Raw genomic sequence first — 25,468 nt, 5'->3', positions numbered from 1 at the left:
CTATGAAACAGAAGCAGAAAGCTTATAAGGAAAGAAAAGGTTAAGATCTAAGTAGAGCTCAAAAAAACATTTTTTAAATTAAATATAAAAGCAAAAGAGATAAGAAAAATTGATATGTTAGAAAATCAAACATGTTTTCATCAATACAGAAAACTCAGTTGATATGGAAAACCTTAAACATAGAAATTACATATTAACATTACATGATGAAATATAAACAATAAAATGTAAATTCAAGGCCAAGCTTAAAAGTAAAAATGAGAAATCCCTGGTGTCAGAAAATAAGAGGAAACTTGAACAGTGAGTGATACTAAACATATCCCATGGAGCATCTGGATTTAATATATAGTAAATGGCTGGATTTTGATGCCTGTGGTGGCCGTGGACCAGGTGTCTGGGAGATAGAGCTGAGCTTCCTAAGTAAAGAGAAGAATCTACATGAGTTGTCCAGACACTGGCATCTAATCTCCATGGGTCACTGGAAGAATAGATGTAACCTGAGGGAAATAGAAAACATAAGCTTGTGGATGTGATGTCTGAATTTGCACATTTACCTGTTATACCAAGGAAAGCACAGAGCCAAGACATTTACCTAGAAACCAGAAGGACACCCTCACAACTTAGGTCATTCAGTCCTCCAATAGACAAATAACTTCCACTGACAATGAGCTCATTTGTACAAATTTCAGCATATGCAAAGGAAATAAATAGCCAAAATCAGAATTGGAACCTACAAAAACAGGAAAATTCATATCCCATCGGTCCTTGTAGACAAATCTAAAAGAGTTATTATAAAAGAGGTTTAAAATATTCCGAAATGGAAGTAATACAACCAAAAATCAAGAATGAACATAGTGGGGGAAAAAAGAGGAGTCAGATGTGAGGAAAGAAATGTAAAATATAGAATTAAACAATGTAGTTATTAACATTAAAAACAAATATTTAAGCAGTTGTGTTGGACAGTGCTAAAGAGAAGACTGATAAAATGATATACAAATATAAAGAAATCACTGGGATTGAAGCAAAACCAGATAAAGGGATGGAAATGTGAAAGTTGAGATAGAAAAAATGGGATATTCCAATTTATTTCTACTGTAGTTCTAGGACAGATTCCACAAAATAAGGGCAAAGTATTATCTGAAGAGATGATGTTGGAGAATTTTCCAGAATTGAAGAAAGCTAGAGCATTCAGATTAAAAATACCTGCCAAATCCTGAGTAGAATAATTTAAAAACAAATCCACATATAGAAAAACATCTCATCAAACTACATAACATCAAAAATGATGACAAAATAATGAAAACTCAGAGAATACAGATCACTGTCAAGTAATGATCACTAGACTGTCAGTAGACTTCTCATGTGTAATGATACATGCCACATGCGAATGGAGTCGTATCTCCTAGTTGCTGAGGAAAAATAATATCATCTCTCCAACTCAAACCAGTAAAGGAAAAAGTGAAATAAGGATGTTATCAAAAGTCCAAAGAACTCCAAAGAAATAAAGTACTTAATATGATAAAGAAATAAGATGATAGAAATGCCATCAGTATCAATATAAACAAAATAAGCTTACCTAAAAGGCAAATATTCTCAACTTGACTAAAAAGAAAATTCAGCTATTTACAAATTCACATTTAGAACATGATGGCATAGGAAGTTTTAAAATAGAACAATGGAAAATGATAGTAACAAGGAGAAAAATAATATGGGAAACAGTATTACCATTGGAGTAATAGAATTCAGAGTTAAGAGCATCATTATTTATAAGTATGGACATTACTTGATGATATAATAATTGTGAACTTATATGCACCTAACAGTATAAACTCAGTATATAAAGGGGAAAAAAGCATCAAGTAGTTTTTAGAAGAACTGATAAATTCCACAGATAAAATAAGAGGGGATTAAGAGGTACAAACTTCCAGTTATAAAATAAATAAATCACGGGAACAAAAGTACAGCATAGGGAACATAGCTATTAATAACTTTGTATAGTGACAGATGGTAACTACACATAATTGTGATGAGCAATCCTTTATGTATATAATTGTTAAATCAAAACGCTGTACACCATCCCTGTGTTTCAACATTATGTTGAAACTAATATATTGTTAAAAAAAAAAAAAAAGAAAAGTAAAACTGGGGATCATTTGTACAATATGCTTAAAAAGCTTGATCATATATAAAGAGAAAGAATGAAAATGAAGCTGTCTTCTCTCATGCTGGCATGACAGAAATATGAAATACTGTACAAATATTCATGGCTCTGGGCTAGATAGGAAAGACCTGCTTTGCATCTAATAAGATTTTCCATTTTTGATTGGGTATAAGAATATTGCCTTGAGCCAAAGCTTAAACCTAGGATTTATTTTTAAATTCTAAATGCAGTAGTTTTCCCACTCTTTTGTATGGTGAATATAAGAAAGATGCACAAATATATCACAACTTGAAATACCTCTGTAAAATTCTATGTTTCTGCAGAACAAATGATGAAAAATTTCAGCTCAGTTTTCTTAGATTTAAATAATGAATGTAAAATATAAATGCTGTACTCTGTATAATTAAACTTACCCTTCTTTGTCTAACTTTCCTCAAAAACTGTAATCCTTCCCTGCTTAAATACAAAGTTAAAGAAACTTTGAGGAAAAAGGAATTACCATTTTCAGACATTAAAAAAAGTTGATTGTGGTCAGGGAAGTTTCCTATGGAATCCTAAGTAGATCATTTAATTATTTCCTGAAGAAACTGGAAACTTCCAGAAACTATTCTCAAGCTTTTCCCAACTTCATATGTCCTCAGATAAGGGGAATAAATCAAGTCATGCCAAAGTTCTGTCAGAGTTAAGTATAAATTTTACATAATTTTATATATGGGTATAAGACTGCATGTTGATATGGTCACAAACATTTTATAACTTATGTCAGCATCACTGTGAACTATTAAAAACTCATGTGACGCCTGGATGGCTCAGTTGGTTAAGCATCTGCCTTTTGTTCGGGTCATGATCTCAGGGTCCTGGGATCGAGTCCTGCATCAGGCTCCTTGCTTAGTGGGGAGTGTGCTACTCCCTCTGCCTGCCGCTCCTCCTGCTTGTATGCTCTCTCTTTGACAAAGACAAGAAAAGAAAAATTAAAAAAATAAATAAATAAAAACTCATGTGAAACAAAATTACTGAACTATAAGTTTCCATGCGAAGTAATAAAAGTAGACAAAGTTTACAATGAAAATTATGTAAAATTTCATGAAAGAAAAAATCACTTTGAAAAATTATTTTCCAAATGGCTTATGTATAATGGCCAAACTCAGTGGAATTGGCAGCTTATAGATGTTTGTGGAGGGAGGTAATACTAAATACACTAACAAGTTAAAGAAAATATAATGCGCATTGTTCTTGCTATATTGTTTGTGTGATGGTTTAAAGCACACTGTTCATGTCTGGACTTGAAAGACAGAAAAATAATAATATTGAGTATTTTTGCTGATGCCATTTATTGATACATCAATACTTCCTCTTCCAACTCAGTCAGAGTGTTAGAACACTGTTCATTATGAACTGGGGGAAGAAGGGCTTCTGATAGCAAAGATGTGATGTTGTGATAGTTGTATCCAACTGAAAGAAAAATTCTTTGATCTGAACTAGAAACTATAACCCTTAAACTATACAAAAGAGTGAGAACAAGGGAGAAAATATTAAGAAACTGCACAGAAATAATATTTCAGATAATATCATCCCAAGTGATGTAGTATTTTAAAAATATTGACTCTATGTTCATATGATTTCAATATTTATTGGTTCGTCCTTAGTTATGAGAATCCTTATGAATTTGTGTTTGTTTTTACATTACTGGAAACCCTCATACTACATGTTATGCTATTAAATTATTTCACATTCTACTTCAATTTCTCTAATAAAATGGTAATTCATATATGTATTTCTGATTCATTGACATTCTCAAGGGATATATGCCAATACCTTGATGAATCTCTCAAATTTTAAAAACATAAGTATAACCGACTTGCTTTTTACTAACACTTTGTTTTTCCCTGGCATATCCTAACACTAAAACTTAACTACATTTCTATTAGCATCTTTCTCTTATTTAATGGGCTATTTTTCAGAGATAATATAATTTTATGTCATATAGGGTAATATAAACGCTAAGGGATGACAAGTAAAGCATAAAACTGTGTTGTGATTGCTCACTGGCTAAGTAAACAATTTGCCAACAAAAACCAGCGTTGCAATGCGCAAATAAAACCCATGAGTTGACAAAACTATAAATTCCTATATGCCCTTAAGTTCTAGTGGAAACTATGAATGTTGAATCTTCAGATATCAAAAATCATGTGTGTGTGTTTGTGTGTTGTGTCTGTATCATGAGTTGACAATTTTTTTGTAAATGTCCATATAGTAAATATTTTAGACTTATTCATATAAACAGAAATTTATGTACATTGCAATGTGTATAAATATATACACTACATATACATACATAAACATACATTTGTTTATCTACCAATTGCCAATATTTCAAAATGCTATTTTCTCATATTGTATCATAGTATGTTAAATTAAACTTTGTATTCTGAAGTAATTGTGGATTCACATGCATTGTACAAAATAATACAGAGGGATTCCCCTATATTGTTCCCAGTTTTACTCAACGGTAACATCTTGCAAACTGTAGTACCATACCACAACCAGAATACTGATACTGATGCAATCAAGGTACTGAATATTCCCATCTCAGAAAGATCCTTTATTTGCACTTTTATAGCCATGCACACTTTCTTCCCACCCACAACCCCTTCTTAGTCTTTGACAACCCTCAGTCTGTTCTGTTTCTAGAATGTTGTTATTTCAAGAATGTTATTATAATGGAAGCCTTTGCCATGGAAACTTTTGGACTTGATTTTTCTCATTCAGCATAATTTTCTGGAGATTCATCCAGGCTGTTGCATGTACCAGTAGTTCATTCCTTTTTATTGCTGAGCGATAGTGCACGGTATGGATGCATGGCGGTTTGTTTCATCATCCATTGAGGGGCATAGGAGTTGTTTCCATTTTAGGGCTATAATGTACAGATTTTGGTATGAACATAAATCTTAATTTCTCTATGATAAATAACCATGAATGCAGTTAATGGGTCAAATGTTAGTTGCAAGTTTAGTTTTTTTGAAAACTATCAAAATGTTCTCAGAGTGACTGTATCATTTTACATTGCCACCAGCAATGTCTGAGTGATCCAGTTTCTCCATGTGCGGTTGTAGCTCATTGGCCTAATGATGTTGAACATCTTTTATGTGCTGTATGTCTTCTAGTCAAATGGCTCTCCATGTCTTTGCCCATTTCTGACTGGGTAGTTTCTATTTTTACACGAGTTTGGAGAGATATTTTATATGATGGGGATGCCAATTCTTTCTTATATAGATTGTAAATATTTTCTCCCAGTCAGTAGCTCCTTTTCTCATTCTCTTATCAGAAATTTTCAAAGAACAATTTGTATTTTTATTTTTATGAAGTCTAATTTACCAACTTTTCCTTTCATAAAGATTCTTTTGGTGTTAATTCTAAGAATACTTTGCTTAGCTATATCTGGAAGATTTTCCTTTTTTTTTTTTTTTTCTTAAAGTTTTATAGTTTTACCCTTTGCAGTTAAGTCTGTGACCCATTTTGAGTTAATTTTTATATAAAGGTGTGAGAATTAGGTTGGTTCCTTTTTTGTCATTGTTTATTTGTTATTGTTTGCCCCAGGATATCTCACTGGTCCAGGACCTTTGCTGAAATTTTTTTTTTTTTTTTCCTCCACGGAATTGCCTTTGCACCTTTGTCAAAAATCAGTTGGGTATAGTTATTCTACTCCTGAGTTCTCTGTTCTAGTCCAGTGATCTGTGTATCTATCCCAATGTCAACACACAGCATTTCAGTTACTATAGCTATATAGTAAGATTCATAGAATGAATTGGAAAGTATCCCCTCCTCTTCTGTCTTCTAGAAGAGTTTGTGTAGAATTGGTGTCAGTTCTTTAAACGTAAACATTTGATAGAATTATCCAGTGAAAGCATATTGGTTTTGAGATTTCTGCAAGATATGTTTAAATTACAAATTCAGTTTCCTCAATAGCTGCAGGGCTATTCAAATTATCTACTTCATATTGAGAAGTTGTGGCAGTTTGGATTTTTCAAGGAATTGGCCCATTCGATCTAAGTTGTCAAATTTATGTGTGTAAAGTTGTCTGTACTTCCCTTTATCATCCTTTTGAAGTCTGCAGGGTCTCTGTTACTGTTATATCTGATCAGAAGTATTGATATTTTCTATTTCATTCTTGATATTGGTCACTTGTGTCCTCTATTTTCTTTTTCTTTGTCTGTCTTCCTAGAGATTCGTCAATTATATTGATCTTTCCAAAGGATCAGCTTTTTATCTCATTGATATTGTGTATTGTTTTCTTGTTTTCAATTTCATTGATTTCTTAATTTCCATAGGCATTCTTTTAGTTTTGGTCTGCTAGTAACAGATTCTCTTAGTTTTCTTTCTTGAGAATGTCTTGATTTCCTCCTCATTACTGAAGAATATTTTCACTGAGCAAAGGATTCTGGGTTGATAGTTCTTATGGAAAAATACTGTGCCAATTCTTCTGGCTTGAATTATTTCTAATGAGAAATTCACTGTCATTAAAATTACTTTTCTCAGGATGCCTGGGTGGCTCAGTCAGTTAAGCATCTGCCTATGGCTCAGGTCATGATCCCAGGGTCCCGGGATCAAGCCTTATGTCAGGCTCCCTGCTCAATGCAGAGTCTGCTTCTCCCTTTCTCTCTGCCCCTGCCCCTGTTCGTGCTCTCTCTTGCTCTCATAAATAAATAAAATCTTAAAAAAATAAAATTACTTTTCTCTTATAGGTAAAGTGTCATTTTTTCCTCTCTACTTTCATTTTTTTGTCTTTAGTTTTAAGGTGTTTAATTAGGATGTGTTTTGGCACAGATTTCTTTGGATTTATTCATTTTCTTGAATCTGTAGGTTTATTTCTCTTGCCAAACTTAGGAAGTTTTCAGCCATTATTACTTCTTTACTTTTTCAGGCCCTCCTTCTTTTTCCTCTTCTTTGGGAAACCTGGTAACATGAATGTGAGATATTTTACTATCATCCCACAGGTCCTGAAGGCAGGCTCTGTTCATATCTTTTTTTCCAGTAAATTTTTTTTTCATTCATTCAGGTTGAATAATTTCTACCCTCTAGTTCCCTGATTCTTTCCTTTGCCCCTTCCTTTCTGCTCTTCAGGCCATCCACTGAGATTTTTCTTTTGGTTACTATATTTTTCCATTCTAAAATTTCTATTTATTCTTTATGTCTTCTATTTATTTGATGAGAGTTTTTCTTTCTTTCCTGAGGCTTCCTATTCTCATTCATTTCAAGCATGTTCATAATTGCAGAGAACGCACATTGTAAAGGGAGATTGCATTTTGACACCTATGCAGCAGACCTAGGGAGCAAACAGTCCTAATAATTTCAGGAGGATAGGGGATTCCAGGTGGAATATGCCAGGGGGAGAAAAAAAAGAAACAAATGTGTTTGATTATATCACTGGGAATTTTGTAGTTTTATAGTTCTGTAGGGGAGTTGGGTATGAATTAGAGCAAAGTATATAGAAAATGGAACTAATGGAAAAGTGAGATGATTATAACCCCCAGAGAAAAGAAAAATTATACACAAAATAAAATGTCTCATAATATACTGCATGGCTCAATTGTGAGTATTTTTCTCATAGTTTTATCAGTGAATACTGATTTCACCTAAATTATGATATTTAAAAGGTAAGGGAGGGCAGTGTGTTTAAGGGGGGTGGTATTTGAGGCCATGAGAATTCAATGGAATTAAATCCTCATTCTTATTAGTAGCAAATCAATATATAATATCTAAAATGAAAATGGAGAATGATAACTATAAGTAGTAATAAGGAATTTGGAAGGTAAATATTATAAGAACAGTTAGGAGAGTTAAATGTGTTTCACTCTTAGAGGTAGAAATTTGAGGTGGTAATGGCACAGTAGAATGTACAACTGTGGTTTGGTTGTTGTTGTTATAAGTCTATATGATTCTAATCAAAATTAAGATTAAATGTTTGAAAACTGTATAGATTTTAACTCACATTTTACATATGCTCTCTTACTATGGGAGCCGGTAACTAATAAACCTTTAGGTGACCCTAGATGTGTGCTGTTTGTATTTGGAAGGACTTCTGAATTATGAACCACTTTTCAATAGTTGCAAGTTGAACAATAATATTTATGTTAAAATCCCCATAATATTCTGTAAACTGGTAGAAAGTCTTTATAAACTTTTTAAAGACTTTCATCTAAAATCTTCAAGGTTTCTCTGCTCCAGTTTCTTTGGTATCAAATCTGAAAAAAAAAAAAAGGCACAAAGAAAGAAAGAAGGAGAGAGATGATGTTATAAAAATACTTCTAATAAACTACATCAATGAAAGGTTGTCATGGAACAAACTTGTAAAGGTTTTAAAGATTTCCTTGTCCTGCCTATAAGATTCTCTTTTCCCTTGACTGACTATCCTCTTAAATGCCTTCCTGGCTTCTCTGTGACATTCCTTTACTTCAAAATCTGCTGAGAGGAAAGGAGATGATCTGACTCAATAATACTTTAGCGTATATTTAAGTCTTCACTTCTATTAGTGAGTTAAGCTGTTATGTTAGTGTAATAAAGCCAAAATCTCAGTGACTTGACATCGAGTTTCTTTCTCAATCCCACACCTTTATCACTTATGTTCCCAGATGCTTATAGGCTTTGAACAGCAAGTTTAAAAAAATACTTCCCTTGTAGGAAAGAGGATGTTTTATTGGATTTTGTGACTAGAACAACCACAGGATCCCCAAACTACAGATAGATACTGAAAAGAAGACTGGGTCTTAGTGTCTTATTGGTTTTAAATGCATATACCTAATTTCCAGCCACGGCTGCTATCTAGTTCAGGGATTTGGACATACTTAGTCAAGGATTACCCAGAGTTAGCAGGGAACGTGGCATTTCATTGCATAGGCTAATGATTTGTTGCCATTTCAAATGGATATTCTTTAAATATTTGTTTGATATTTATTTAGTGGGGACAGGAAGGGCCTAACTTTTAAACTAATGAACTGCCTACCTATTTATTTGTGTTTAAACTATGCAATGTATTTTATGTACTGAACATTATATGGTGTTTCATTTATTTGGAATTCTCTTTTATTTTATAATTTTTCTGTTACTCATAGCTTATAGAATGTTATTTACTCTCAATCACTAAGGAGAGAACTAATGTATATAATCACAGTCTTGTTCAAAATACATTTGAATGACCTTTTTGCTTGCTCTCATCGTGGAAAAAAAAAAGTTCCCTACTTCTTTCTGCTTCTTTTTTTTCCTTCTTCTTCTTTTTTTAACATTTAGTAAGTTTAAGGTGTAGAACAGTGTTGATTTGATACATTTATATGTTGCAATATCATTGCCATCTAGTGTTAGCTAACACCTCCATCAGGTCACATAATTATCATGTCTTTTTTGTGGTGAGAACAATTAAGATCTAGTCTCTTAGCAACTTCATAATACACTATTGTTGGTTATAATCACTAGGCTGTGCATAGATCTCCAGGATTTAGTCATCTACTGGTTGCAAGTCTGTATCCTTAAACATCTCCTCACTTTTCTTTTGGAAGTTCCTTATCTAGTTGCCTTTCTAGAAGGCACATTGAATGTTTAAAACTGAGATGATAAATCCTGCTGGCTCCTGGTCATTGCACTGTGCGTGTGTGATTTTTAGCTGGAAGCTTCTGCTGACAATGACTACCCACTCTTGGCTGACGTTCAGCTGGCTGGTCTCGAAGTTGATGGTGGGCTTGCTAGCAGTTGCGATGTGTGCGCTCCAGACTTGCTGTGTGAATTACAGAACCATCAACCAAGGTAGGGTGGTCAGTGAGGAGTGTTTTGAAACCTATGTCCACTTGAGGGCACTGTCTGCTTCAGTGCGAGTATAACCAAATGACATTCTGGCAGTTACATAAGGGATTCAATGACGAAAGCCCAGTAACTTGGCACCAATGCCTGATTTACTGCACTGGATCTTGAACACTCTTTACTGGTGAGGTCTCAGGTAGCTTCCTGGTTCGTGGCTCAAGTGTGCTTTCCCATCCAACTTTCCTGATGCTGTGACAGTGGTATTCCCCACCCCTTCCTCTCAATACTGTCTTCTCTAAGCTTTATTTTTTATAATCTTGAACATTTTTGCCAGTTAGTATATCTTTCATGAGTATATTACATCAGATGACAAGCGTGTTTCAGACTATACCGTCTTCTAAAATGGGCCTAACTGGAATTGTGTTTCCAACATTTATTGATACTTCTTCTGTTGTTTTCAATATAGCACCACCCCTTCAGAATAAGAAAAACTCAACATACCTTAGGGTTAAATTGCATAATTTATAAACCCAAAGCAAGTTGAAAAAGGCTATACTTATATGGCAGGTTACAGTAAGAGTTTTCCATTGTGGAAACAATCTGGCCCTGCAAACGGTGGCAGAAAGAAAAAAAAAAATATTGGGGGACTCTGACTATGGATACTGGTTGGCTTTCTTCTCAGTATCTAAAATAAAATAAAATATACTTTGGCAAACAAAACTGAATTTATTTCTTTTCTTGTCCAGTTTACATTGGAAATTTGTGTTCTTCCTAGGGATGGTTGTGCTTTGATTCTGTGTGTGTGTGTGTGTGTGTGTGTGTGTGTGTGTCTGTGAGAATCAGTTACCTTAGCTTTAAGTTAAAGGTCCAATTTATTCTAGGGGTGGCTGGGTGGCTCAGTTGGTTAGACATCTGGTTCTTGATTCCAGCTCAGGTCAGAATCTCACTGAAATTAAGCCCCATGTTAGGTTCCACGCTCAGTGGGGAGTCTCCTGGAGATTCTCTCTCCCTCTCCCGTTGCCCCTCTCCCTGTTCATGCTCTCTCTCTAGAATAAATAAGTCTTTTTAAAAAATCCATTTTTATTTTCATTCTGTTTAGTGTCATGTTTTAGTATTTCCTGACATTAACTGAATATAAATGGTACCAGGGTTGTGCTCTTGACCACATGGATGGTGGCAAAATGAGTTAGGGAAATATAAGTTCCACTTCATCTCCAATCCATTTGACATATTTAAAAATATTTATAGTACAGGTCATCAAATTCATAACATTTTTGTGAAGATGGGATTGTTTTATATCATTGTTTCTTTCTTTACCCATTATATCTGTTTTTGAACACTTAAGAAGTCTGGCTAATTTGAAATATTTCATTTTTGAAAGATTAAAGATGTTTCAGGGTCATATTATGTCACATGGTATTAAAATGTTTCAATATATTTATTCCTGTGGAGGAACACTGGGCTAAGAAATACAACACAATTCATAGGACAACCCATATTCAGACTATATAAAGATTGTACATCCCATAATTGATTATACTTAATGATTTAGTGTTATTGGCAGGAATTGATTGCTAACCTTCTTTTTTTAACTGAAGAAAGTTTTTTTTTTTTGTTTAAGTGTGTGTTAATATATTTAAAAAATGAATAAAATATTAAATAAAAGCTGCAAAGAAACAAAATATTTTCACCCTTCCAAAAGTGTTGCAAATCTAATACATTTATTAGATAAAAATATACTAAGAACTAAATAATTAAAATACTAAATTTTGCTAGAAATATAAAAAGTAAAAGTGAGTCTTTCAAACATATACAAACATATTAAAGGGCATTTGAATATTTGGAAAACTTTTAGGCAAAGGGGTTTTAGGTAAAGTAGTGTTAGGAAAAATGGTCTATTTCTGGGACTGTAACCTTAAAGTTTCTAAATCTATTATAACATTTATTCACATATATGTAAATATTGCATATAACTATTCAGAAACATGTTTTTACCCTCCAACACATTTCTAAGTATTTATACTATAATGTATACATATGTTTATGTATGTGCACATATCGTGTCTAGATACATAGATATTGGATATCTGTTGTTAGAAAAATATTGCAAAGCAAACAACCAAAAACCTTAAAGGCATTAAACAGTACACATTTATTTATCCCACACCATTGTGCTCAAGTGCTGGTGGCTGGGCTTGCTTGTTCGCCTGCAGTCAGCTGGAGTGAGGAAGTAGTTCTGCTGTTTATGGCTAGCTCACTCACACACTGGGGAAGAACTCGGGCTGGCTGATGTAGGTTGGCCTTGGCTGGAAGGACTGGGAGGATATGGTTCTACTTCATGTGTCTTTCAACCACCAGCAGACTAGCCTAGCCATGTGCGGAGCTGGTAGCAATGCAAGAGCAATGGCAGACAATTGTGTGCTCTTTTTTTTTTTCAAGCCCTGAATGTACCAACACGACTAACATCCTACTGAGAAAAGCAAAATTACATAGCTGAATTCAAAATCAAGGGGTAGGGAAATATATGCCATCTTTTTTTTGAGAAAAGACATGGAGAGTCATATGGAAAGGAATGTGAATGGAGAGGTAAAGAATTGGAGGCTTTAATTCAATCAATCTACTGAAACTTTTATATTTGATATTTAAATAAGGCTCACCTTAATTGAATTAGGAGTTTTTATAACTATAACTTGGACAGTGACTATCTACAGTGAAAAAAAAAAAAGCGTTGAAATTTCCCCTTATGTTAAGTGAAGATAACAATTTTGCTTTGACAGATATTTTAATATTAAATTTTTCTTTTAATTATAAATAAGTAAGTGCAATTAATGAAGGTGGAATTGAATATGTCCTAAAAGGATTTGAAGGTAAATGGCAAGAAGTAGAGAGGAAAATTTTGAACAGTGTGTGTGATGGCTTTCTAGAATTCTGTGACATTACTGTTCCTTTTTCATTTGTAATACATCTTGTACTTCTCTTCTTCCCTCAAGTTCAGACATCATAGAAACACTTAATGGCACTTAAGCTGCATCAGGCCAAAGAAAACAAATGAACAAGCTAAAACAAATGGGATTTCACTTCCAAATTCAAAGCATGAGACTGGGAAAAGAATTCAAGGGTTTGGAAATGAGTCCTGGCAGTGAGCCATTGAAAGGGTTTTTGCCTGGGGATTTTAGGACTATATAAGATATACCAGAGTAGGAGGAGGAAGAGAGTATAGATCAAAGCTGTATAATCTAAATCATGAAATTGCAGAGATGGAATATAATGAAGTGAAGCTGGTATCCAATTAGACATACAGGCTTAGTTTCTCAGAACAAAGGAGTTTGAGTCTCACCCCTCTAATGCTTGTTATTGTTAAATATTTGTAGGCTTCACAGGCAATGCTACAATTATCCCTCCCAGTTATTAAATCCACTCTGCATTAGTAATACTTTTGGAAACCGCATGTGCTGAAGTTGCTTCCCTTTGGGAAAGCATGCTTTCCTCCCTAATGCCAGCTTAAGAAAGAATAAAGATTAGTAGAAAGAAAGGACTGAAAGATGAAATACTCAAAATTTATCTGAAATACGACTTCATTGTAAAGAAAGGTGTTCTGGGAGACAAGAGAAAAAAATAAATTACTATTAAAAACAAAGTAGAAAACTCATAAATCTCTTACAAATTGTAAACATGAAGAATATTTGAAAAGCTCTGTCTTGACTGCTGGAATATTTTGTACTCAGATTGTAATGTAACCATGAGAGACGGTTTCTAATTAATTGGTCTGAATCATTTGTTCTTGGGATTCTTCTTACGTTCATGCTTATTTTAGGAAAGAGAAAAGTTCAAGGGACCAATAGATAACAGAGGTAACATAAATCTGAATTTGTTGGCACATACTTTTAAAATCCACAGCTCCTATGATTTAAAAACTACCTTCAACACCTGGTTAGGCAGTGCCTTCCACTATCTGTGGTTCTTAACATTTTTGAGATAATGATCTCTTGAGAGGCTCATCTAGACTCTCTTTCCTTGGAACATTCAGAGACCAGTTTTTTTAGATACACTTTGTAGAAAGGAACTAATGATTTTTAGTTCTATTGGAAAATAGTATAACCCTGTTGAGTTTAAAGATTTTTTTTTTTAAGATTTTTATTTGTTCGACAGAGATAGACAGCCAGTGAGAGAGGGAACACAAGCAGGGGGAGTGGGAGAGGAAGAAGCAGGCTCATAGCGGAGGAGCCTGATGTGGGGCTTGATCCCATAACGCCGGGATCACGCCCTGAGCCAAAGGCAGACGCCTAACCGCTGTGCCACCCAGGTGCCCCGAGTTTAAAGATTTAAAATCATGCACAGTGTTACTAATTATAAATGAGATGACCAAATGGAGAATGTTAATAATAATAATAATAATAATAATAATAATAATAATAATGATAAAGTTGTATAATGCTTTATAACTAAAACATTTTATATACATTATGTGAGTTGATCTTTAAAACAACACTGTTAGTATTATTTTTATCATCATAACATTATTTTATGATTAAACTACTGAAACCTCAGTACAAGCAGTTTCTTCAAAATAGCATTAAACAGCAGAGGTGGAACATGAGTCAAGGTTCTCTATTTTGGGTACTATTACTTACACCACTCTTTTTCTGTGCAGTGCCCTTCATATTCCTCTTCTGTAAAATGTGCTTCATAATGGGCCCCACCTCACAAAAAAGTGCTGAGAGTGAATTGATTTTTAAAACCAAGAAAATTCCCCAGTCTAGAATCAACAAGTATTTATCCTCATAACTTCTATATAAATATCACTTTAAAGATGGCCAATAATTGATGTTTAAAATCAGGTGGATTTAATAAAAGATTCAGTTGAATTTAACCACATTAAGTGTATTTTATGAAACTAGCTGTCCACTCAACTTTGGAGCCTTAGTAAACTGGAATTTCACTTCTCAGAAGCCCTGGATACAATCAATAGGAGAGTGTGCTTGTGCTTAACCAAGTTGTGCTCTAGAAAACTCCTTTATATGGGGGTGCCTCACCCCCATACACCAGTTATCAGGCTCAGTTTCCAAAAAGGAGTGTAAGGGGCACATCAACAGATAAACAGGTTTGATTTCAGTAAAGAGCCTCCTACCAGAGCCCTACAAGGCTTCTTTTCTTTCCTGGTAATCTAAACAGAATATGAACTCTTTATAATTCTATCACAGGTTATCTCACTGGTTCTTCATCTTTGATGTTCACCTGTGCACTCAAGGATTTTCTACTTGCTTCTACCTAATACCGAAAGAGAGCAAGGAAGTGAAAGAATCCTGTCAGGGTTGATAACTTTCACATTTTTGTCCGTAACTATAATCTCTATAACTATTTAGTCTTAGTACTAGAGTTAAAGGAAATTAACATTCATCACTAGTTGTTTTGTTTGCATGCGTGCGTGTTGTTTTTGTTTTATTTTGTTTTTCTTTTTTCCGCTTTGTCTCCATTTAGTTCTTGGGTAGCTAAAATTTAGTCTTGAATGGTTTCTTTGAGAACAATTCATAGGCACTGTATACCCTGAGTTTTTGCATGTTTAAACTCATTGATCTTATTCTTACATGAGAATTTGGGTGGTGGTAAAATTACTGAGACACTCTCTATCTTTGAGAACATGGTAGGCATTACTCCAATGTCTTCTAGTGTTCCTGTGGAGCTTTTGGAAACTAGCCTGATGATTTACCATTTATAAGTATCTTAATCTTTACACTTGTACATTTAAAGGATTCTTTCATTACCTTTAAAGTCCAGTGATTTTACTATTTTGTAATAAGATTGGTCATTCCATATCTATTTTTGCCTAGGACAAGCTGTGCTGTGTCTCTGGATTTACCAGTATTCCTTTTATTTTCTGGAAAGTTTTCTTATGTTATAATGGTATTTATTATATTTCATTATCTTGATTCTCACCTTTAGGGAAACCATCTATGTATAGGTTTGATTCCATAGTGATCTTTATTTATTTATTTTTTCTGTAGTCCTCTTTGACTCTTTCTTTCGTTTGTTTTTGTTTGTTTTAATTCTTTATTTCCATTTCATTTTGCTTTCCGTTCTCAATATTATGTTCCATGTTCCTTGCCATATTTTTTGGATAATATCTTTAAAATTATGTAATTATGTAATGTCCTATGTAATTATGCCAGAGCAGCCTCCATTTCTGTAAGCTTTTACTTTTTACTCTGCTTCTTTCCTAAGCTCTTTCAGTTTGTGTTTCACTCCTTTGTTACATAGTCTCATGTTGTATAATCTTTTGTATCTTTTATTTGAGTCGTTTTATGTAACTGCTTCATTTAAATTTTAATTTAAGATAATATTTTTTTGTCATCTGCTCTGTGGCAAGATTATTTTGCTGAGGGCCCATTGTCATTTGCTCTTCCTGTTTCTTTTCTCCTTCATTTGATACCATATTTGATGAGAACCAATGCTGATTAGTTTTTGCCCTTGTGTTATCTTCTAGTGAGGTACTCATCCTAAACCAGTTATTTATAGGAGGTTCATTTATAGGACTGGACAGTTTATAGTGTTGTTGGGTTGTTCTTTTCACTATCCAACATAAATGAACAGCTGTGGGTCTGCCTACATTTTTGTCGCTATCTTTTGCTCTGCCTCACTGACTAAATGCTTCCTAAAAATGTGGCATGTCAGTGGAATTATTTGTTCAGCCTTACCCTGATATTTTGTTGCCATATTAGTTCATGGAAGTTCCCACAGTTAGCCTACACATTCTGATGTTTCAGTTGAGAGATACTGATTTGTGATACCCAACCTTGGAAATTTTGCCAGGTTGGTCTGAGCTCTACAGCCAGAGGTATCCATCCTTCCCTGTTTACTTTCCACCATTTTGCCTTCTCTGAATTTGGAAGTCCTTACTCATATTATTATTATTCTGATGCACAGATGCATCTCCTATATTTATAAAAAGTAAATTTTTCAAATGTTTCTTATTCTCTCTTTTTTTTTTCTAGGATAGTACTGCCTTTTATATTAGGACATAAAATGTGACTTTTAAAAAACAATTTTGACGATATTATCCAAAAGCACTGGGAAACCCTTATAAATTTGAATTAATTTTTCAGTATAAATAACACTTCCATTCTTAAGAACATAAGACTTTTGTGATAGGAAATGTCACAAGGAATACTTATAAAATATAAGCTCCCACATGATAACCCAGATCCATTAGTTCATTTAATAAAGAAGAATTATATCTAGAAAACTTTTAACAGATTATGAAATTGAAATAAGGATCTAATGTTATCTTGACTAAAATAGTTGACAGTGGGAGAAATTCTCAGTAATTGACTATGCTGTACTTGACTTCCACAGTGCTTATAGAGATTCTTAGTTACAAAGGGGTTTATTTTGATGTAAAAATTCCCACAGATCTTTTATGATGGTATCATGATAAATACTCAATTTTTGCAGTGAGGGAAACAGAATGGATTTTTTCTCAGCATCATCAGGGATGTGTCCATGAATAAAATCCTATTAAAAGAGTATTTGAAGCAGAAGTACGTAAAGAGAAAAATGGAAAAGTTTTTAGAGATGAACAGATATTTTCAGAGGAGGGATTTGTCTGCATCACAAGTAAATGGGGTACATGTGAGGGTGAGCCTATATGAGGGTTTAGAGACTGTGCCTTCCAGGTTCCTATGGTTCAGAGTTCTGGTTTGGCTCAGATTTCTTCTCCTCGTAAGAAGTATGGATCTATCTACCTGAATGCTTATTGTACATTCAAAGGAGGTTGTGAATCTGAAATATATTGTGTGCTGTAACATTGAAAGATGCCGTAACTATGCTTGAAATTATTGTTTAGTTTCATCATCCTATAATCAGGAACAACAATTTTACCATAGCAGTGGTGACCCGTCTAGTATTAAAGGGACCACAAAATATAGTTGCTGAAGTTAAAATAAATGATTAAGTTTGTTAAAAAAAAAAAAAAAATCAAAGACATGTTTACAGAAGATTCATAGACTGACAGGATTTTCAAAATAAATCTTTGTTAGTGATCACCCAGCATTCTGTCCTTTTCATGGATATTAACAATTTTTTAGTGATTTCTTTTTTTGTTGTTCTTCATAATTTTCATGGCATATGAAATGTTGCCAGTCTATATTTTTTTCAGATTCAATATGTTACTTTTGTTTCAGAAAGTTTACAATATAACTTTCCCCAATTGCCAGAAATCTCTTCATTCTAAAAATATATACATTTTTAGGCTATACAGTGCCTCCATAATGCTTTTGATCAGAGAGGGATTAAAAGGGACTAAAATAATGTTTGTATTTAATAACAATAAGAAAGGTCCCAACTATTTATACGTAAGGTCTATATATTTCCAGAACACTTTATCTTTCCTATCTTTTGAAGTTCATCTTTCCTGACCTTACTGTGATAAGATTTTATTTTCTATTTTTACTCCTTTGTGATCTGCCCTACTTTGCCATGTGTTCTCTGTATACTCTTCAGGGCCAGCCCCTGCTATCACCTGAAAGACTAGAGGTGAGAGTACCTGTCATTTATTTGTACTCCGTAATGCTCAGTATAGTGCTAATTCAAAAAAAAGTGCTTTATAGACATATGCATGCATTTGATCACTTGATCATAGCTTTTCCAGTGATGGAAAGTCCTTAATGGGTTCATGCTTTTGGTATGTTTTCTTTTATTCCACTCCCCTCCCAGCTTTACTATACATAGGATTGCCTCTTCTTTTTTATCCCTTTCTACTTAAAATTATTTTTCTGTGGTCTACCCAACTCCTTTAGACCATTTATCTCATCACACCCTCCTATAATCTTATTCTGTAAGAGCCCAGGCTACCAAAATCTTGTTTTGTTTAACAATTATTTTTAAATGTGCTGTTGCTTCTTTTTCTGGTATTATTCACTTTCTTTTTTTCTGCACTATAGTGGTCTTAGAATAAAAATAAATTTACAAATCCATATTCTTCTGAGAACTCTAGCTCCCTTCAGGTTCCTCACATGTACTCGTGGATTGGCTTGAATCATCCATGCATCCTTTTCCTACTTTTCTCCTTTATTTTGTCTACTAATGGTTGTGATAGCTCCTCTTTTTGCTAATTCCAAAGGAGCAGCTTTGCTTATCATCCACTAAAGATTCTGCTACTATTCCAGGTCTATTTTACTGATTATTGAAGCTCCGCATCAAGGATACTGCTGTGTCTACCAAGTGCATTCTGCTGCATCCCTGATGAATCATTCATGCAGTTTCTTATTGTTGCTACAATAATTGGTCACATCATCCATTATTGGAGAAACTAGAACCATTATAGGGAATGACTTGTACTTGCAGTTTGGTTTTTGCCCTTTTAGGTCTTACATTCTCTTTTATTGCAGTCTGGTCTGGCCTAAAAAAAAAAAAAAAGGTAAGAAGCATCATGCTATGCTCAGCCTTATCCTGATAATTGCCCTATGTCCAGTCTAGTTCCATGCCAGAATGTAAATGCACTCAAAGACCGATGGCTTAAATGTAATTTTCTCTTTAAAAAAAAAACTACTAATGAAGCAACATGAAGCTATAAAAAACTAGAAATTTATCATTTAGTTCTGAACACAGTTGATAAAACACACCATTTCCCCCAATTATTTTTCTCTATATGCTTCCTCTTTGTTTAGAATATACGGTGAGAGTCAAAGCACTTATCTCCTTTGAGGGTCATCTGTGCTTAAAATAGAGCTCTGAAAATAAGGAACACGTTATGTATGGCAATGATAAAATTCATTCTTAGAGGCAAAAACTTTTTTAAAAAAACATTAGTATGGACAAAGCATTTTCACAAATTCAGTACCTTTGTCTATTAGTTTGACACAATCATGGCTAATGGATTGACTTACATGCCTTCATGTGTGTGAAAGAAAGTTTAGTTTTTCTCCACTGATTGCAACATAGAGGAAGAAGAAAGGGAACTCAAATACCAGTGAGAGAACGCTGATCAAGTGCTTATAATACTAGAAGCTGGGGAACATACATCTAAATCCAGAGAAAGGTTATGTAAGCTTCTCTTGCCTGTGTTTGTTTAGGAATTATATAGATCATTATCTGCCTTAAGTTTCAACAGTCAGTTCTGGACAGATCAGAGAAAAAAAAAAAAAAAGACAATTTTCAGAGTTTTGGTTTTGTTGTTGTTGTTTCGGTTTTTTGTTTTTGTTTTTGTTTTTTTGTTGTTTTGTTTTGTTTTGTTTTTTTGCCTAGCCCTCTGAAGGTGCCAATATCTATGGAGACTGACTGAGGATGTTTTTTTGTTTTTTTTTTTTTTGTTGTTGTTGTTTGTTTGTTTAAGATTTTATTTATTTATTTTAGGGAGAGAGGGAGAGACAGAGTATGAGCAGCAGGGGTGGGGGAGACAGGCAGAGGGAGAAACAGACTCCCTACTAAGCAGGGAGCCGACGCAGGGCTCCATCCCAGAACCCAGAGATCATAACCCAAGCCAAAGGTAGGCGCTTAACCAACTGGACTCTTAACCAACTGAGCCACCCAGGCACCCCAAATATACAACTTTAAACTGAAATATATTTATATATATCTAAAGATTTGCTTAAGTTCACGTTTCATGATTCCATTAGTTTCATTTTAAATAAAATTATGGAGAATTTAAAGTAAATGTCCAAGAAAATAGCCAGTAGGTTAAAAATATTTGTCTTGAGAAGTTTGGAAGCACTTTTTTCAGCTGCTACACTGTTAGTCACTTTAGGCCTCTCTTTATTCTGTTTCATAATTCAGGGTTTAAAAAAATTATCTTTGCATTTATCTTCATTTGCAAATTGAGAGGTTTAGTTATTGAAATAATCATAAAAGGAGCAATTTCAGAACTTCGAGCAGACATTTTTAATGTGGACCATTTGTCTCTGATATCAATTTTATCTGATTACTTTATTACATATGCATGCTACAAGTGACAGATAGTTTTAATATCTCCATGATTAATAGAATATTTTTCTTAGGTTTGAAAGAATATCCTGCAGAGAAGAATATCATAATGAAATATTGATAAAGTTCTAAGAACAGCAAAATTGTCATGATACTTAAGATTGTATTTTCTCTGACTAAGCAGGTTGGATATTTTACAGCTAAAGAATCAAATACTCTATTGATTTTGTTATGGAAAAATCATCTCATAAGATTTCTGTGTTCAAAAAAAGGTCTTTCTAATGACCTTGATTTTCATGGACTTCGGTCATATTTGACTGAATAATATTAAATTTGTCAATGAGATCAAACTGAGAGTTAGTAACTTAGAAATTCATATTAAATGTCACAGTTTGCACAAAATTGGGGGGAAAAGAATAATTAAAATCTGGAGAACATTCAGTAGAAACAAGTGATGTGTACTTAGGGAAGAAAAAACTTGGTAAAAAGTATAAGATGGGTCATTTATAAATTTGTGTGATTAGTGAAGGAAAAGATCTTAGATATAGTGATCTAGAAATGTAATACCTATGTAGTGTATTGCATTATTCATTCTCTCCCTGGTCTTGCCCTGAATTCTTCTATGCATTGTTTTTTCCCATTGACATTGGCTTGATCACATCACCAGCTTTGGCTAATGGACTATGAATAGATATAATATTGGATGTGCTTCTGTGGATTGCCCAGGTCCCTCTTTGAGCATCTGCTTTCTGTTAGGAGAACAGCATGGCCCTGATGGTGGCTATCCTTCAGCTTGGGACCAAGAGTGTGAAGATACGTAGAGCTAAGTCAAGCCCAGCAGAGCTGCAGCCAACCTGCAGCCTTCATGTAAAGTGAGCAGGAAATACATGCTTCCTATTGTGAGCCATTGAGATTTGGGGAATGTTTGTTGTAGCATCGAAAGCTGATTAGGAAATCAGTCAGTAATACGGGGCTGGAATACCCTAACAGGTACACATAATGTCAAAAACGTTAGTTAATCCTCCTGCTCTTTGCCTCTGAGTCTTTTCTTAATTTTTCTATATAATTTTGCCCTCATTCTCACAGGGAAAATATCGAGAGACCTGTACTTAGGAACTGAATGAAATAACAAATGTTCTAGAGTTATACATTCATATATTTAAAAGATATTGATTGAAATACAACCATTGGCAGGCTCTGCTTTACATACTGGAGAAGGCAGTGACAAATAAAAATGTAAGTCCCTGCTCTCTGGGAGCTTAAATTCTAGTCATGGAGACAAATGATAAGCAAATCAACTCATCAGTGATCAGTGGTATGAAGAAAAACAAGGCAAGGTAAAAGAACAAGGAGTGACTGGGGCTGGTGTTGTTCTGGGTATGACTGTCAAGAAGGACTCACTGAAGATAGAGTATTTGCACCAGGTACCTGATGCTGTAGAAGAACCTGGGCTTTGCCATCAGTCAGACCTGAAGTTGACATGTAGGTCCTGTGCTAAATAACCGAGTCACTGACCTTAGCTAAGTCATCCTATTTTTCTGATCTTAGTTCCTTTGACAGTAAAATAATAATTATCATGTAAATGCCATAGGCATATTGGAGGGTCAGTAGTTAAACACTTAAAGGGATCAGCGCTATATGTAGCATAGGAAGTTCTTAATAATTGGCAGTTAGTATTACAAGCATTAAAACCAGGGAATGGCCTAGGGGACCTGGGATCAGGTACTATTGTTACTCTGAAGTGGAATTGGGAGTAGCTGTAGTCATGCAAGGTCCACAAGAGGGGTCTTCCAAAGAATTTTTATGGGGTGAGGGGGATAGGCAATCAGTAAAGTAAAGCTCTTACTGCCTGGAGTGGAGAACAGAACAGGGCAGTGAAGACAGTGGGCCTCTGAGTCATTTAGCAGCAGGTCACGTAGCCCCTGAGGCAGCCCCGAAACCACCAATAAGGGGAAGGAAGCACAATTGGAGTCTAGCTGAATGAACGGCTGCTTCCACTGGCTTTCGATGCCTTTATGGGCCTACTCGGTGTGTCTCCTTTAGTAAACATCCTCCTTCTCTAGTAGTGGACATCATTGTTCGAATTTCTCTCATTCTTCTAAAGACAGAGTAATAGGGTGAAAATGGCAACTAGTTGGAGTCAGAAGACCCGGAATCCTGTCGTGACTTTAGAATTATCCTAGTTTTTTGTGTGTTTTTGTTTTGTTCTGTTTTGTTTTGTTTTTTAATCTCTAAAATCACTGGGGCACCTGGGTGGCTCAGTCAGTTGGGTGTCTGCCCTTGGCTGGGGTCATGGTCCTGGAGTCCTGGGATCAAGCCCCACATCAAGCCCCGCATCAGGCTCCCTGCTCAGCGGGGAGCCTGCTTCTTTCTCCCTCTCCCTCTGCTGCTCCCCTAGCTTGTGATCTCTCTCTCTCTGTGTCAAATAAATAAGTAAAATCTTAAAAAAAATAAAATTATGCAATTCTATTAAGAATTAAGTGACAAAATGTACATTGAAAAACTTGTAAACTGAAAAAGCCCTATTCAAACATCTTTAGCCTCCACCCCCAACCCTAAGAATAAAAGTTCGTTGACTTATTATTCATTCACTTATATACTCACTCACTAAACACTAATTGGCTTGGGTAAGACATCATTCTTACTTTTAAAGATCTTTTAAGCAAGGGGAGAAAAGCCCTGCTTAGCATCTTTTATTGTAAGAGAAAAAGGAAACTTGCTATGAGTGTGGCCTAAAGGGGTATGAATATTCCCTCCTCATTTTCTCCATCACTGGTGCACAAACACTGTTCAGTCTTAAAAGGGAGAAGACACTTATATGCAAATTTGTGGAACCAGTTTTTCTTCTTTCGGACTAGGTAGGAATTCTGAACCTGGAAAAGTGGGAAGAGAAGTGGAAAGGATGGAGTTGGCAGAACGGGGAGAAGTTCTGGCCCTTGGTTATCCTTATGGAAGGCCACCACCCAGCGGCTCTAGCCTTTTGGAGTGTTCCTGGATGGAGGGCAGGGATGTAGATACTGTATGTAGGAATGAAGGTAGACAGGGAGATCAAGACTCTGACGAAAACTACAAATGAACAGTTGGTAAACAAGCCATCACTTTTACGTAAAATTCCCTGTGTTATCTTTTCTTTAACCTAAGAAATATTTGCAAAGGCTTTTATATTACTTCTGTTATTTCTACCTAAATGTGTGTGTGTGTGTGTGTATACATACACATTATTTTAAATGTAGATACTATAAAAATAAAAATAAGCTTAAAATTTGGTTTATTTTCAAGGTTCTTTCACCAACCTGAATGGCCTAGCATCTAACAGGAATGATTATTTAAATGTTTTAAGTATTTACTAAGATTATTACAATTTATATAAATATTTTCTTTTTAAGACACAAACTTAGAAAATAAAGCATCATTTAAATAATTTCAACAACTAGAAAATACATTTTCTAGGGTCACCTGGTGGCTCAGTCAGTTAAGCATCTGACTTTTGGTTTCAGCTCAGGTCATGATCTCATGAGCCCTGGGATCCAGCCCCAAGTTGGGCTCCACATTCAGCAGGGAGTCTCCTTGAAGATTTTCTCCCTCTGCCCCTTCCCTCACTCAAGTTCTCTCTCTCTCTCCAAAATAGTCTTAAAAAAAAAAAAATTCTAAAAAGGCACTCAGTTAACACTGATAAACACCCTTGTCTCTGTGTGAATTAAACCCAAATAATAACTCTCCCTGTTAATCTGTCTTCTGGACATCTCCCATACTTCCAGCTACTCGATGGATATTCACATTTGGGAAAAACACTCCATTTGTTTTAAACTGAATTAATTTCTCTTCCAAAAGGTGATCCTTATTCTGAGCTTTCTCAGAACATCTTAGAATCATTTTTAATCAGTCTTTCCTTTTCATCCATGACCAGTATCTTCATCTTTTTCTATCTGCAGTACTCCGTGTTATGGGAGTCCCTTCCGAGCCTCTGATATCATGGGGCTATGGCATTACTCATCTCTCTTGGGAAGAATATGGTATTAATAAGTTGTGACTAATAACCAAGTTGCAAAAAGACCCCTGTGCCCTTTTCCCATTCATTTCCCACAAGACAAATTATACATACTGTAACAAGGAGAGAAGACAAATTACACATTTTGCAAATTCCTGTGAGAAATCCCTCTTTGTCTAGCCAATTATGTGTATTTGCTACTTGAAGTTTATTTTAGAGAATAGAAGAAAATCTTGTCTTTCGGCACCCAAGTGAGGTTAAGGATGTTGTGATTTGATGTCAGCATTGAACATGCCTCAAATGAATAAAGAATTATAATTGGATGCCACTTGGGGTCTTGGTTTCTGTCCCGGGGAAGGTAACAAAACAAATTAGAACATATTACCGCATTCAAGTCATTGCTAGGTAACTGCCTGCAAGCCTGTCTTTGGGCTATAAGCAAAGCAGTTTTAGGTGTTTGCCCAAGTGAGGTTAGGTGTCCAGGATACTTGGACTTTGAAGAAATGTCACCTCTGCTGGAGGAGGACTGTGAAGAGTGCGTGTAATATCTGCTTATTGCCTAGGATTTTCTTTTTTTTTAAATATTTTTTATTATATTATGTTAGTCACCATACAGT

This window comes from Ursus americanus, chromosome 20, assembly GCF_024610735.1.
Source record: "Ursus americanus isolate L20-20 chromosome 20, mUrsAme1.1.p, whole genome shotgun sequence".
Lineage (NCBI taxonomy): Eukaryota > Metazoa > Chordata > Mammalia > Carnivora > Ursidae > Ursus > Ursus americanus.
Note: the sequence above shows the minus strand (reverse complement) of the source record.